Below are 13460 nucleotides of genomic sequence, written 5' to 3' on the forward strand. Positions count from 1 at the left end.
CCGTATACGAACCTCTTCAAACAGGGCTTATTGCTATCGATTCGATGATCCCTATAGGGCGCGGTCAGCGAGAGTTAATTATTGGGGACAGACAGACTGGCAAAACAGCAGTAGCCACAGATACAATTCTCAATCAAAAAGGGCAAGGTGTAATATGTGTTTATGTAGCTATCGGTCAAAGAGCATCCTCCGTAGCTCAAGTAGTAACTACTTTCCATGAGGAGGGGGCCATGGAATACACTATTGTAGTAGCTGAAATGGCGGATTCACCTGCTACATTACAATACCTCGCTCCTTATACGGGAGCAGCCCTGGCTGAGTATTTTATGTACCGCGAACGGCATACTTTAATAATTTATGATGATCTCTCCAAACAGGCACAAGCTTATCGCCAAATGTCCCTTCTATTAAGAAGACCTCCCGGACGTGAGGCTTATCCAGGGGATGTTTTTTATTTGCATTCACGCCTTTTAGAAAGAGCCGCTAAATTAAATTCTCTTTTAGGCGAAGGAAGTATGACCGCTTTACCAATAGTTGAGACTCAATCTGGAGACGTTTCCGCCTATATTCCTACTAATGTAATCTCCATTACAGATGGACAAATATTCTTATCTGCGGATCTATTCAATGCCGGAATTCGACCCGCTATTAATGTGGGTATTTCTGTTTCCAGAGTAGGATCCGCGGCTCAAATTAAAGCCATGAAACAAGTAGCTGGCAAATCAAAATTGGAACTAGCGCAATTCGCAGAGTTACAAGCCTTTGCACAATTCGCCTCTGCTCTCGATAAAACAAGTCAGAATCAATTGGCAAGGGGTCGACGATTAAGGGAATTGCTTAAACAATCCCAGGCAAATCCTCTCCCAGTGGAAGAGCAGATAGCTACTATTTATACCGGAACAAGAGGATATCTTGATTCGTTAGAAATTGAACAGGTAAATAAATTTCTGGATGAGTTACGTAAACATCTAAAAGATACTAAACCTCAATTCCAAGAAATTATATCTTCTAGCAAGACATTCACCGAGCAAGCGGAAATCCTTTTGAAGGAAGCTATTCAGGAACAGCTGGAACGGTTTTCTCTTCAGTAACAAATAAATTTTGCATGTCTACTCTTGTTAGTAGAATAGGAATCGTTGAGAAAGCTTTTTCATTTGAATCATGCAAAAAAGTTTTCTTTGTTTTTAGTTTAGTATAGTTATTTAAAGAATAGATAGAAATAAGATTGCGTCCAATAGGATTTGAACCTATACCAAAGGTTTAGAAGACCTCTGTCCTATCCATTAGACAATGGACGCTTTTCTTTCATATTTTATTCTTTCTTTTATTTTTTTGCTTCTTCCGAGAAAAAACTGTTAGACCAAAACTCTTTTAGGAAATCAAAAAATCCAGATACAAATGCATGATGTATATATTATATCATGCATATATCATAAAGAAGGAGTATGGAGGCGGTAGTGGGAATCGAACCCGCAACCCCAAGGTTATGAGCCTTATGAGCTACCAAACTGCTCTATACTCTTAAACTAAAGAGGGGTAACTAGTGGATAAAAGAGGGTTGGATACGCCCCTCTACCAATATCTATACAAATAGAATAGTCCATTTATACAGAATGGTAAAGAGGGCTCCTCTATGATTATCAATTCCAGAAATCCATACAAATACGAAAGGGTATTTTATCCTTACCAACTGGATCTTGTTGCACCCGGTAACAAACATTCATAAACCATTTCTCGAAGTACGTGTCCGGATAGCCCAAAATGTCGATAGTTAGCTCTAGGTCTTCCGGTCAAAAAACAACGTCGATGAAGGCGTGTAGGTGCACTATTACGCGGTAGGGATTGCAATTTTTCTCGCATTTTCGTTTTTTCACTCAAACTCAAGGGAGAAACTTTGCTTCTTATCTTTTTTTTTAAAGATTGACGAATCAAATGATATTTCTGTTCTAATTTCTGCCGCTTCTTCTCCCTCTGAATCAAACTTTTTTTTGCCATAATGTGTCGTTGCTATTATTACCAAGTATACGGTTCTAATCCTAGATGGAAAAATAAATAGAAAAAGAAATCTAAAAAGGCAGATCCTCCCTCTCTATCAAGAGTAATGAACTAGGTGCTGATACAGTACAAAAAAACAAACTAAATTAACCAAACTTGCCTGATGTTGAGGCAATCAAGAAAGCTGCATAAGTGAATATATAACCCACGGAAAAGTGAGCTAATCCAACCAATCTTGCTTGCACAATGGAAAGAGCCACGGGCTTATCTCTCCAGCGAATTAAATTAGCTAAAGGTGTGCGTTCATGAGCCCATGCTAAAGTCTCAATTAATTCCTGCCAATACCCCCGCCAGGAAATTAAGAACATAAATCCAGTAGCCCAAACAAGATGTCCAAATAAGAACATCCACGCCCATACCGATAAACTATTCATCCCAAAAGGATTATATCCATTGATAAGTTGTGAAGAGTTTAACCATAGGTAATCTCTTAACCATCCCATCAAATAAGTGGAGGATTCATTAAATTGTGAAACGTTGCCCTGCCATAATGTGATATGTTTCCAATGCCAATAAAAAGTAACCCACCCAATGGTATTTAACATCCAGAAAACTGCCAAATAAAATGCGTCCCAAGCAGAAATATCACAAGTACCGCCGCGCCCTGGGCCGTCACAAGGAAAACTATATCCAAAATCCTTTTTATCTGGCATTAATTTGGAACCGCGTGCATCTAAAGCGCCCTTTACTAAAATCAATGTAGTTGTATGCAAACCTAGAGCAATAGCATGATGAACCAAGAAATCCCCAGGTCCTATTGTTAAGAAAAGCGAATTACTATTCTCATTAACAGCATTCAACCATCCGGGCAACCATAGGCTTCGACCCGCATTGAAAGCGGGGCCATTCGTTGAAGATAAGAGTATATCGAACCCATATGTCGTCTTGCCATGAGCAGATTGTATCCATTGGGCAAATATAGGTTCGATCAAGATTTGCTTTTCTGGAGTACCAAAAGCAAGCATGACGTCGTTATGAACATAAAGGCCCAAGGTATGGAATCCTAGAAAGAGGCTAGCCCAACTTAAATGAGATATGATAGCTTCTTTATGGTCTAACATTCTTGCCAATACATTATCCTCATTCTGTTCCGGATTGTAATCCCTAATGAAAAAAATAGCTCCATGAGCAAAAGCCCCTGTCATGATGAACCCTGCAATATATTGGTGATGAGTATATAAAGCAGCTTGAGTAGTAAAGTCTTGTGCTATGAATGCATAAGGAGGTAAAGAGTACATATGTTGAGCTACTAAGGAAGTAATAACCCCTAAAGAAGCTAGAGCAAGACCTAACTGAAAATGAATCGAATTGTTGATTGTGTCATAAAGGCCCTTATGCCCACGCCCTAATCGACCCCCCGGAGGAGTATGCGCTTCTAAAAGATCTTTAATACTGTGCCCAATTCCGAAGTTAGTTCGATACATGTGACCGGCAATGAGAAAAATAAATGCAATAGCTAAATGATGGTGAGCCATATCGGTCAGCCACAAACTTTGTGTTTGTGGATGGAATCCCCCAAGAAGAGTTAGAATGGCAGTTCCCGCTCCTTGAGCGGTACCAAATAAATGATTACTCGAATCAGGGTTTTGGGCATAAAGATTCCATTGACCCGTCAAAAGGGGTCCCAACCCCTGGGGATAGGGTAATACATCTAAGAAATTATTCCATCGAACGTACTCCCCCCTGGATGCGGGAATAGCAACATGAACTAAATGTCCTGTCCAAGCCAAAGAACTTACCCCGAAAAGTCCTGACAAATGATGATTGAGACGAGATTCCGCGTTTTTGAACCACGAAAGGCTTGGTTTCCATTTGGGTTGTAGATGTAACCAACCCGCTATTAAGGACAGCGTAGAAAGAAATAATAGAAAAAGAGCTCCAGTATAAAGATCCTCATTGGTGCGTAATCCTATTGTATACCACCACTGATAAACTCCAGAATAAGCAATATTCACTGGACCAGCAGCACCTCCTCGAGTAAAGGCTTCCACAGCGGGTTGACCAAAATGAGGATCCCAAATCGCATGAGCAATAGGTCTTACGTGTAAAGGATCCTGTATCCATGATTCAAAATTTCCTTGCCAAGCTACATGAAACAGATTTCCGGACGTCCATAGAAAGATTATTGCTAATTGCCCAAAGTGAGAAGCAAAAATGTTCTGATAAAGACGTTCTTCAGTAATATCATCATGACTTTCGAAATCATGTGCGGTAGCAATACCAAACCAAATACGACGAGTAGTGGGGTCCTGAGCTAAGCCTTGGCTAAACCTGGGAAATCTTAATTCCATAATGCCTTTCAAATCCTCCTAGCCACTATCCTACTGCAATAATTCTCGCTAAGAAGAATGCCCATGTCGTGGCAATTCCACCCAGAAGGTAATGGGTTACTCCTACAGCGCGTCCTTGTATAATGCTCAAGGCTCTAGGCTGAGTAGCAGGAGCAACTTTTAATTTGTTATGAGCCCAAACGATAGATTCAATGAGTTCTTGCCAATAACCACGGCCGCTGAATAAAAACATTAAACTGAAGGCCCAGACAAAATGAGCACCTAAGAAAAAAAGACCATATGCAGATAATGAAGAACCATAAGACTGAATGACTTGCGATGCCTGTGCCCACAAGAAATCTCGAAGCCACCCATTAATCGTAATGGAACTCTGTGCAAAGTTTCCCCCTGTAATATGAGTTACCACCCCTTGATCACTTATAGTACCCCAAACATCCGACTGCATTTTCCAACTGAAATGGAAAATGACTACCGAAATTGCATTGTACATCCAGAATAAACCTAAGAAAACATGATCCCAGGCGGATACTTGACATGTTCCCCCTCGGCCAGGCCCATCGCAAGGAAAGCGAAAACCTAGATTTGCTTTATCGGGTATCAAACGGGAACTCCGAGCAAATAAAACACCTTTCAAAAGTATTAATACAGTCACATGTATGGTAAATGCATGAATGTGATGGACTAAAAAATCTGCGGTTCCTAATGGAATAGGTAACAAAGCCACTTTGCCACCTACTGCTACTAACTCGCCGCCTCCCCACGTTAAGCTAGTACTTGTTGTTGCACCAGGAGCTGTTACGCCAGGCGCAGTAGCATGGATATTTTGTACCCATTGAGCAAAGATAGGTTGTAATTGTATGGCAGTATCCGAAAACATATCTTGTGGACGGCCTAAAGCACTCATGGTATCATTATGAATGTACAAGCCAAAACTGTGAAAACCTAGAAATATACATACCCAGTTAAGGTGGGATATGATTGCATCGCGGTGTCTAAGGACGCGATCTAATAGATCGTTGTATCGAGTAGTTGGATCATAGTCTCTTACCATAAAAATTGCTGCATGTGCAGCAGCACCGACTATTAGAAATCCGCCAATCCACATGTGGTGTGTGAACAAGGAAAGTTGTGTACCATAGTCAGTAGCTAGGTATGGATAGGGAGGCATAGAATACATATGATGAGCTACAACAATGGTTGTAGAGCCTAGCATAGCTAGGTTAAGAGATAATTGAGCATGCCATGACGTTGTTAAGATTTCATAAAGACCCTTATGGCCTTGTCCTGTAAATGGGCCCTTGTGAGCCTCCAAAATATCTTTAAGTCCATGGCCAATACCCCAATTGGTCCTATACATATGACCTGCGATTAGGAAAAGAATAGCAATAGCTAAATGATGGTGCGCAATATCGGTCAGCCAGAGACCACCGGTTACTGGATCTAGTCCTCCGCGAAAAGTCAGAAATTCTGCGTATTTGGACCAATTTAAAGTGAAAAAAGGGGTTGCTCCTTCGGCAAAACTAGGATAAAGTTGAGCCAAAAGGTCCCGATTCAAGATAAATTCATGAGGAAGTGGTATCTCTTTAGGATCCACCCCAGCGTCAAGAAATTGGTTAATTGGTAAAGATACATGAATTTGGTGCCCCGCCCAAGAAAGAGACCCAAGTCCTAATAATCCCGCTAAGTGGTGATTCAACATGGATTCTACATCTTGGAACCAGGCCAATTTGGGAGCGGCTTTGTGATAATGGAACCAACCAGCAAAAAGCATTAACGCTGCAAAAATCAATGCACCAATTGCAGTACAATAGAGTTGTAATTCACTAGTTATTCCAGATGCTCGCCAAAGCTGAAAAAAACCAGAGGTTATTTGGATTCCTCGGAAACCCCCGCCTACATCACCATTCAATATTTCTTGCCCTACTATAGGCCAAACTACCTGAGCACTGGGTCCAATGTGAGTAGGATCACTTAGCCATGCTTCATAATTGGAAAAACGGGCGCCATGAAAGTACATGCCACTCAACCAAAGAAAGATAATGGAAAGTTGCCCGAAATGAGCACTAAAGACTTTTCGAGAAATCTCCTCCAAATCACCAGTATGACTATCGAAATCGTGAGCATCAGCATGTAGGTTCCAGATCCAAGTGGTAGTATCAGGGCCCTTAGCTAGTGTTCTTGAGAAATGGCCGGGTCTGGCCCATTCCTCAAAAGATGTTTTTACAGGATCCCTATCCACAACAATTTTTACTTCTGGTTCCGGCGAACGAATAATCATTAAGTCCTCCTCTTTCCGGACAAGACATACAAAGAGACCCGCCAACTGTCTTTTTAGTGAATCTTTGAAAGATATATATTTTGAAAGATAGATTTTGAAAGATAGATTTTGAAAGATAGATATTGTGATTAGTTCTTTTCTTTACTATCTACCATCCTTCTATTTTTTTTTTAGTTATTCACTGGAGCAATTATATATTGAAGTCAATCCGAGGCAAGTGTTCGGGTCTATTATGACATAAAGATTAGGTGCCTAACGGACATTGTTTATCTTGAAAAACAAATATTTCTCGACGTAAGAAAAAAATCTTTTTTATTTTTAATTTAAGAAACTAGTGTATTTTTTTTGAGGGCATAAGCTCCTATCTATATCTACTTTCCTTGAGCATAATATAGGGTTTTTTATTTGATTCTAAATTCCAAGATAACTCATTAGAATTATTAATAAGATGGTCCTAATATATTAGCAATATTTAGATTGCCCCCTCTTTTTATTCACTTTATTACTTCTATTCTAGACCCTATCCCTATGGTTTATTCTTATGAAATATCATATAAAATAGAAGGTATAAGAAATGGATATAATGAAATTCTTGATTCGATCTTACGACCTAATTTATTTGATTAATGGATCAACAACCAAACCACCCATTTTATGAAAAAGAAGGAGCATGGTCTTATTCAAATTCAAAGCGCTTCGTAATCTTCAACCAGTTCTGTGCTTCAATATAATTTCCCGGAGTAAGCGCTATAGCTTGTTTCCAATATTCAGCAGCTTGATCAAACCAAGCTTCCGCAATTTCCGAATCACCCTGTAGAATGGCCTGTTCTCCTCGGTCGGAATAGGAAGTTCCTTCCCTTAGAACCGTACTTGAGAGTTTCCTACCTCATACGGCTCAGAAATTGCTATCTGAATTTCCCCTATCTTAACTGAATTCGATTTATCAAAAATCGATCCAATTTGTTCTTGGGTTAAGCAGAAGAAATTAATTACCTAAGTTTCAAACCCTAATTTTTATCAATAATCAGTTTGATCTTTTTTCCCACCTTCAGAAGAATGAAGCATAGATAGATATAGAGCCTTCGTTCAAATTTTCTGAGAGGTAACTATCCCGGTTTCATATATGAAATCTCTATAGAATCCTTGAAAAAGACTTTTTTCCATAAGAAAGAAAAAAGAACTTACTATCTTTGGGATCTGATACTACACCGCTGCTTAATCCCTTAGTGGATCGGCTCTATTACATAAGCGGATTCCTAAATTTTGCCCCATATCATGGGATAAGTAAGCAGTTTTTTTTAGTTGTATCGACCCAGTCGCTCACTAATTGATCTTTACGGTGCTTTCTCTATCAATTTGAGAAACTTTATCCATAGAGTAGTAGTATAGGCCATACTTTCTTCGTTTTTTGATTCTCGTGAAGTGTCCTTCCTTCCTACAGCTGATAGGGAAAAATCGTTGTTTTTACGATCCCTATGTAGAAAGCCCTTTTTTTCTAGTATTTACTAGAAAATTTGATCCTCTCTTTTTTTTTTTTCTTTCTATAGTGGAGATAGTCGCACGTAATGACAGATCACGGCCATATTATTAAAAGCTTGCGGTAAGAAGGGGTTTCGTTCTAGTGCCCGGAAATAATATTCCAAAGCCTTTGTATGCTCTCCATTGCTTGTGTGTATAAGGCCTATGTTATAGAGTATATAACTTCGATCATAGGGATCGATTTCTAGTCGCGTAGCTTCATAATAATTTTGCAAAGCTTCCGCATAATTTCCTTCGGATTGAGCCAACATCCGTTACGGTCGTTCATTCTATTCAAAAAATCTCCGTTCCAAAACCGTACATGAGGTTTTCATCTCATACGGCTCCTCCCTTCTGTACATAATAGTACTAAGCGAAATAATCTATAGAATCAAAATAGAATTAGTCCCGTCTCATTATGAACCGAAAGGGGCTGGTATTTTTCCAAGAAATCTCTAGCCAACCTTCCCACAAGAGGTTTTTCTTAACACCAATGAATTCTATTAATGCTAGAGGAAAACGATAGCTCCAATAATTTCTTTGTTCTCAACGCCTCCTATTTAGAGGAATTAGCTACTTCAACGATCTTTGATGGTTATAGGGGTATCCAAAGTACAAACCTGATGGTTGTTTGTTATCCCAACCATTCTTCCCAGCCCTGATACCGATCAGGAAAGGGGTAATTTCTAACAAAGTTTTTCTCTTGTTGATTCCTATTTCTAGGTGTAGTGCTTTTCTCCCCTATGCTGCCTACGGATACTAATAGAGTAGGATTGGCCTGTAATCCATACCATACCATATCCTGTAGGTGTAACCTTTCGCTCAATACTCAAATCTACAATTGAAGTATCTGAAGCCGCATCAATCGAGGATACACGACGGAAGGAATTGTTAGTTCGCCTCACCTTCCCGAAGCGTGGGTTTGTTTGCTTTACAAATTTGGTTCTCTCTATGCCAACCCCCCTCTCTTTTTCGTAAGACTGAGGTATAGGTAGGGCTAAAAAAAAGCAAAAAAAAGAGTCAAATCGCACCATCTCTATAATAAGTAAATGCCTTTTTTTCTCCTGAGGTTGTCGGAATTATTCGCAATAAAATATTGGCTACAATTGAGGAGGTCTTATCAATGAAATTTCCATTTCCACGGGATCTAGGCATAATTCCCAACCCATTCTATATAGAATTGTTTTCATTCCTTCACAAAATAACATAAAAACAAACACATTCGATTCTTATAATTATAAATAGATTGATCCATATGCTCTACTCTAAATCCATATGCTTTAAATGGATAAGAGAGATATGGATTTTCCGCTCAGCTCAAATTGTATCCTTTTCCTTCTGCTTGGACACGAAGAGATATGAAATATTTGACTAAGACTGGATTTCATTCCACTTTCCTATTTCTGAACAACAACTTATGTTATCAACTATTTCGTGTTTTCAAAGTTATTAATTGTCTCATACCCTATTTTTGATTTCGATAGTATGGTGTAGCGTATCTTATGCAAACGGAATTCTAAGGTTTCTTTATTTTATTATGCAATAAGAAGAATTCTTCCATTTTCTTTTTCTTTAGTTGCGGGAAAACCCAAATTAAAACTTTTATTTTATAGCGAGCGCAATTTCTAGTAAAAAATCCTGTATCCTTCCACTTAGATCAAAAGGAATTTTTCCAATAGAACTATGGAACCCCCGAGTGGTTGCGGTTGTACCTGTACTGCAGGAATAAGAAAACTCGCTATTCACTCAGTTTATTTTCCATAATAAGTTATGTAGGAGAGATGGCCGAGCGGTTCAAGGCGTAGCATTGGAACTGCTATGTAGACTTTTGTTTACCGAGGGTTCGAATCCCTCTCTTTCCGTTTTTCTTAATTCATCAACGTTAAGGATCACAATGTATCAAATCAAATAACAATTTTTTCCAGCAATAATATAATATCTTATATTATCTTATTTTGATTTAATAGAAATTAGAAATTCTCTATAGCAAATTACTGTGGTATGTAAAATACACATAGAGGAAAAAAGAAAAAAGGATCCTAATCCTAGGGTTAATCAATTTTAGCTAGTTGATGGGAAAATACAAATTAATGGTAATGGTCTTAGGGCGATTTAGTTCGGGGAAAGGGGAAGGGGAAGAAAATTCTATGAACCTTTCCTTTTTTCGTTAAGTTCAAGTCTGACGAGAGTAATATTCTACAACTAACAACTCATTTATTTTGAGACCGACCCACTTCCTATCTAGGATTTTATTTACTAGTCCTTTATATTCCAACGTGTCAATCGCCAAATGCTTTGGCAATTTCCCCGGGTCCGATGAAGCAATATAATTTTGAACCAGACCTTTTGATCTTTGGTTATCTTTCGTAGTAATAATATCTCGGGGTTTGCAACGAAAACTTGGTATATTGACTATACGACCATTAACTAAAATATGTCTATGGTTGACTAATTGGCGGGCCCCAGGAATGGTTGAAGCCATACCCAATCGAAAAAGGATATTATCCAAACGCATTTCAAGTAATTGTAGTAAAACCTGGCCTGTTGACCTTTTTGCTTTTCCAGCGATATGTACATATCTAAGTAATTGTCGTTCTGTCAGACCATAATGAAAACGCAATTTCTGTTTTTCTTGAAGACGAATACGATATTGCTCCTTTTTCCCAGAATTGAATTTTTTTTTAAGATTACTTCCGGATTTAGGTGTTTTTCTAGTGAGTCCTGGTAAAGCTCCCAGACGGCGTATTTTTTTTAAACGAGGTCCTCGATAACGGGACATGAAGACTCCTTTTTTTATTTTATTGAAATTTCATTTTACACAATTAATTTCATTGTATTTACATTACAGAATACATCGAAATTAAAACTGAATTAAACTACAGGATAAACAGAGTAAAATCAACTAAAGTACCCCAAAAAATGGAATTTCATCAAAATCTTTTTTTTTTGTATATATATTATTTATTTTATTGTTTTGTATCTAGCAAAATTGTAAGGTAAAAAACATAAAAGATCCTGGATTCTCCATTTAATTCGGAAAAAAAGAGATTCTTGTTCGTAGAACATCGATAGAGAAAAAAAAGCCGACTATCGGATTTGAACCGATGACCCTCGCATTACAAATGCGATGCTCTAACCTCTGAGCTAAGTGGGCTTACATAACGGAAATAGTGTAACAAATAGAAATAGGTATAGTATAGGAAATCCGTAAAATCTCAGATATTAGTTATTAATCTTAGCTATTAACTAGTTCTAAATTTGAAGTTATACTTATAAAAATAAAAAAATACTAAAACTTCTTAAAGATAAAGTTAGCTTGATATGCTTAACTATAGGATATTAAAAAATAAAATTATAGAATTTATTGGTATTTTCATTCGATCATTATAGACTTTATTATTTGTTAATAATTTGAGGATTAATATTTCACTAAGGGGAACATAGAGTCAGAGTAAATAAAATTGCTAATTCTGATTAGAAAAAAAGAATAAATATCAAGCGTTATAGTATAATTTTGAATACTATAAAAAAGTAAGACGGGAGGTGGGGGAGATAAAAACTTTTGGATATATTGATTCGGATTGAATTGCAAATACATCAAGGATAGAATCAATTCAATTCTGAATTGCAATAAGCAAGCGAGGTCTCTCAAATAGAGTCGAACTGAACTGCTAGACTACGTTGAGTGATGAACTCAATGATTCAAAAAAAAAACTAAGAGATGGATGAAATTACACAAGGAATCCTGGTCTCAAAGAAGAGGGAAATGGGGATATGGCGAAATCGGTAGACGCTACGGACTTGATTGTATTGAGCCTTGGTATGGAAACCTGCTAAGTGGTAACTTCCAAATTCAGAGAAACCCTGGAATTAAAAAAGGGCAATCCTGAGCCAAATCCGTGTTTTGAGAAAACAAGGGGTTCTCGAACTAGAATACAAAGGAAAAGGATAGGTGCAGAGACTCAATGGAAGCTGTTCTAACGAATCGAGTTAATTACGTTGTGTTGTTAGTGGAATTCCTTCTAGTTCTAAATTAGAGAAAGAGGGGTTTTATACCTTATACATTTAATAAACACGTATAGATACTGACATAGCAAACGATTAATCACAGAACTCATATTATATTCTAATTATAATATAGGTTCTTTATCTTTTTTAAAAATGAAATTAGAAATGATAATGATTATGAAATAAAAAACTCATATCATAATTTTTTTTTTTCATTATTGTGAATCCACTCCAATCGAATATTGAATAATCAAATTCTTCAATTAAAATTCAAAGTTTTCGAGATCTTTAAAAAAGTGGATTAATCGGACGAGGACAAAGAGAGAGTCCCATTCTACATGTCAATACTGACAACAATGAAATTTCTAGTAAAAGGAAAATCCGTCGACTTTATAAGTTGTGAGGGTTCAAGTCCCTCTATCCCCAAATCCTCTTTTATTCCCTAACTATACTATATTATTATTATTTATCCTCTTTTTTTTTTTCTTTTTATCAATGCACTTTTTTTTCTTTTTATCAATGCAATGGGTTTAAGATTCATTAGCTTTCTCATTCTACTCTTTCACAAAGGAATGCGAAGAGAACTCAATGGATCTTATCCTATTCATTGAATAGATTTCTTTTTTATTAGAGTATCGGCAAGAAATCTTGGTTATTCACTCTATTTTTAAGTTTTATTTAAGTAAACCATGCACAATGCATAGGACTACCCCCCCCATTTTCAAATTTAAAATTTGAAATACTTTAATTAATTTTTAGTCCTTTTAATTGACATAGATACAAATACTCTACTAGGATGATGCACAAGAAAAGGTCAGGATAGCTCAGTTGGTAGAGCAGAGGACTGAAAATCCTCGTGTCACCAGTTCAAATCTGGTTCCTGGCAGAGAAAAAAAAAAAAAAGATCCACCGAATAGGTATTGATCCAAATACCTCGAGATGGATTGTGATACATATTCATTAATAATATTTATTCATCTAAGTGGATAAATCTATAATATAAATATAGAGGCACTTCTTTTTCTTTTTAAAGAAGTTTTAAAATATATCTTTTCTTTATGATAAAGAAGGGGGTGAGATTCCCCTTTATTTTTTTGCGTTTCTTAATTTTGTATTCCGCTATTCCGACGAATATTTTTTTAGTCTTGCTTATCTTTATCTTATCTTATTTTCCTAGTTGTGCTAAGTAATGTGCGCGGTACAAAGTTCCTGGTAGAGAACTTCTTTGAGTCATCCTATTTTTCTGTTCATATGAAGGAAATTAATATGCGATTTTCAAAATAGGGGAATCCAAATGAAACCCTTTTTTT

At 37.2% G+C, this 13460-nt stretch overlaps 4 non-coding genes across 4 annotated transcripts; 2 read left to right on the forward strand and 2 right to left on the reverse strand.

Annotated features, from left to right (window-relative positions):
• Nucleotides 1–1226: 1226 nt before the first annotated feature.
• Nucleotides 1227–1298, reverse strand: TRNAR-UCU (transfer RNA arginine (anticodon UCU)). The gene has a single exon. It is a non-coding gene; the product is annotated as a tRNA-Arg (tRNA).
• An 8619-nt stretch (nt 1299–9917) lies between these two features.
• Nucleotides 9918–10004, forward strand: TRNAS-GGA (transfer RNA serine (anticodon GGA)). Its single transcript has one exon. It is a non-coding gene; the product is annotated as a tRNA-Ser (tRNA).
• Nucleotides 10005–11223: 1219 nt separating this feature from the next.
• TRNAT-UGU (transfer RNA threonine (anticodon UGU)) lies at nt 11224–11296 on the reverse strand. The gene has a single exon. It is a non-coding gene; the product is annotated as a tRNA-Thr (tRNA).
• Nucleotides 11297–12963: 1667 nt separating this feature from the next.
• TRNAF-GAA (transfer RNA phenylalanine (anticodon GAA)) lies at nt 12964–13036 on the forward strand. Its single transcript has one exon. It is a non-coding gene; the product is annotated as a tRNA-Phe (tRNA).
• The last annotated feature ends 424 nt before the right edge of the window (nt 13037–13460 follow it).

This window comes from Triticum urartu, unplaced genomic scaffold (assembly GCF_056163025.1).
Source record: "Triticum urartu cultivar PI428250 unplaced genomic scaffold, HENAU_Tu73 scaffold2, whole genome shotgun sequence".
NCBI classification, from domain to species: Eukaryota; Viridiplantae; Streptophyta; class Magnoliopsida; order Poales; family Poaceae; genus Triticum; species Triticum urartu.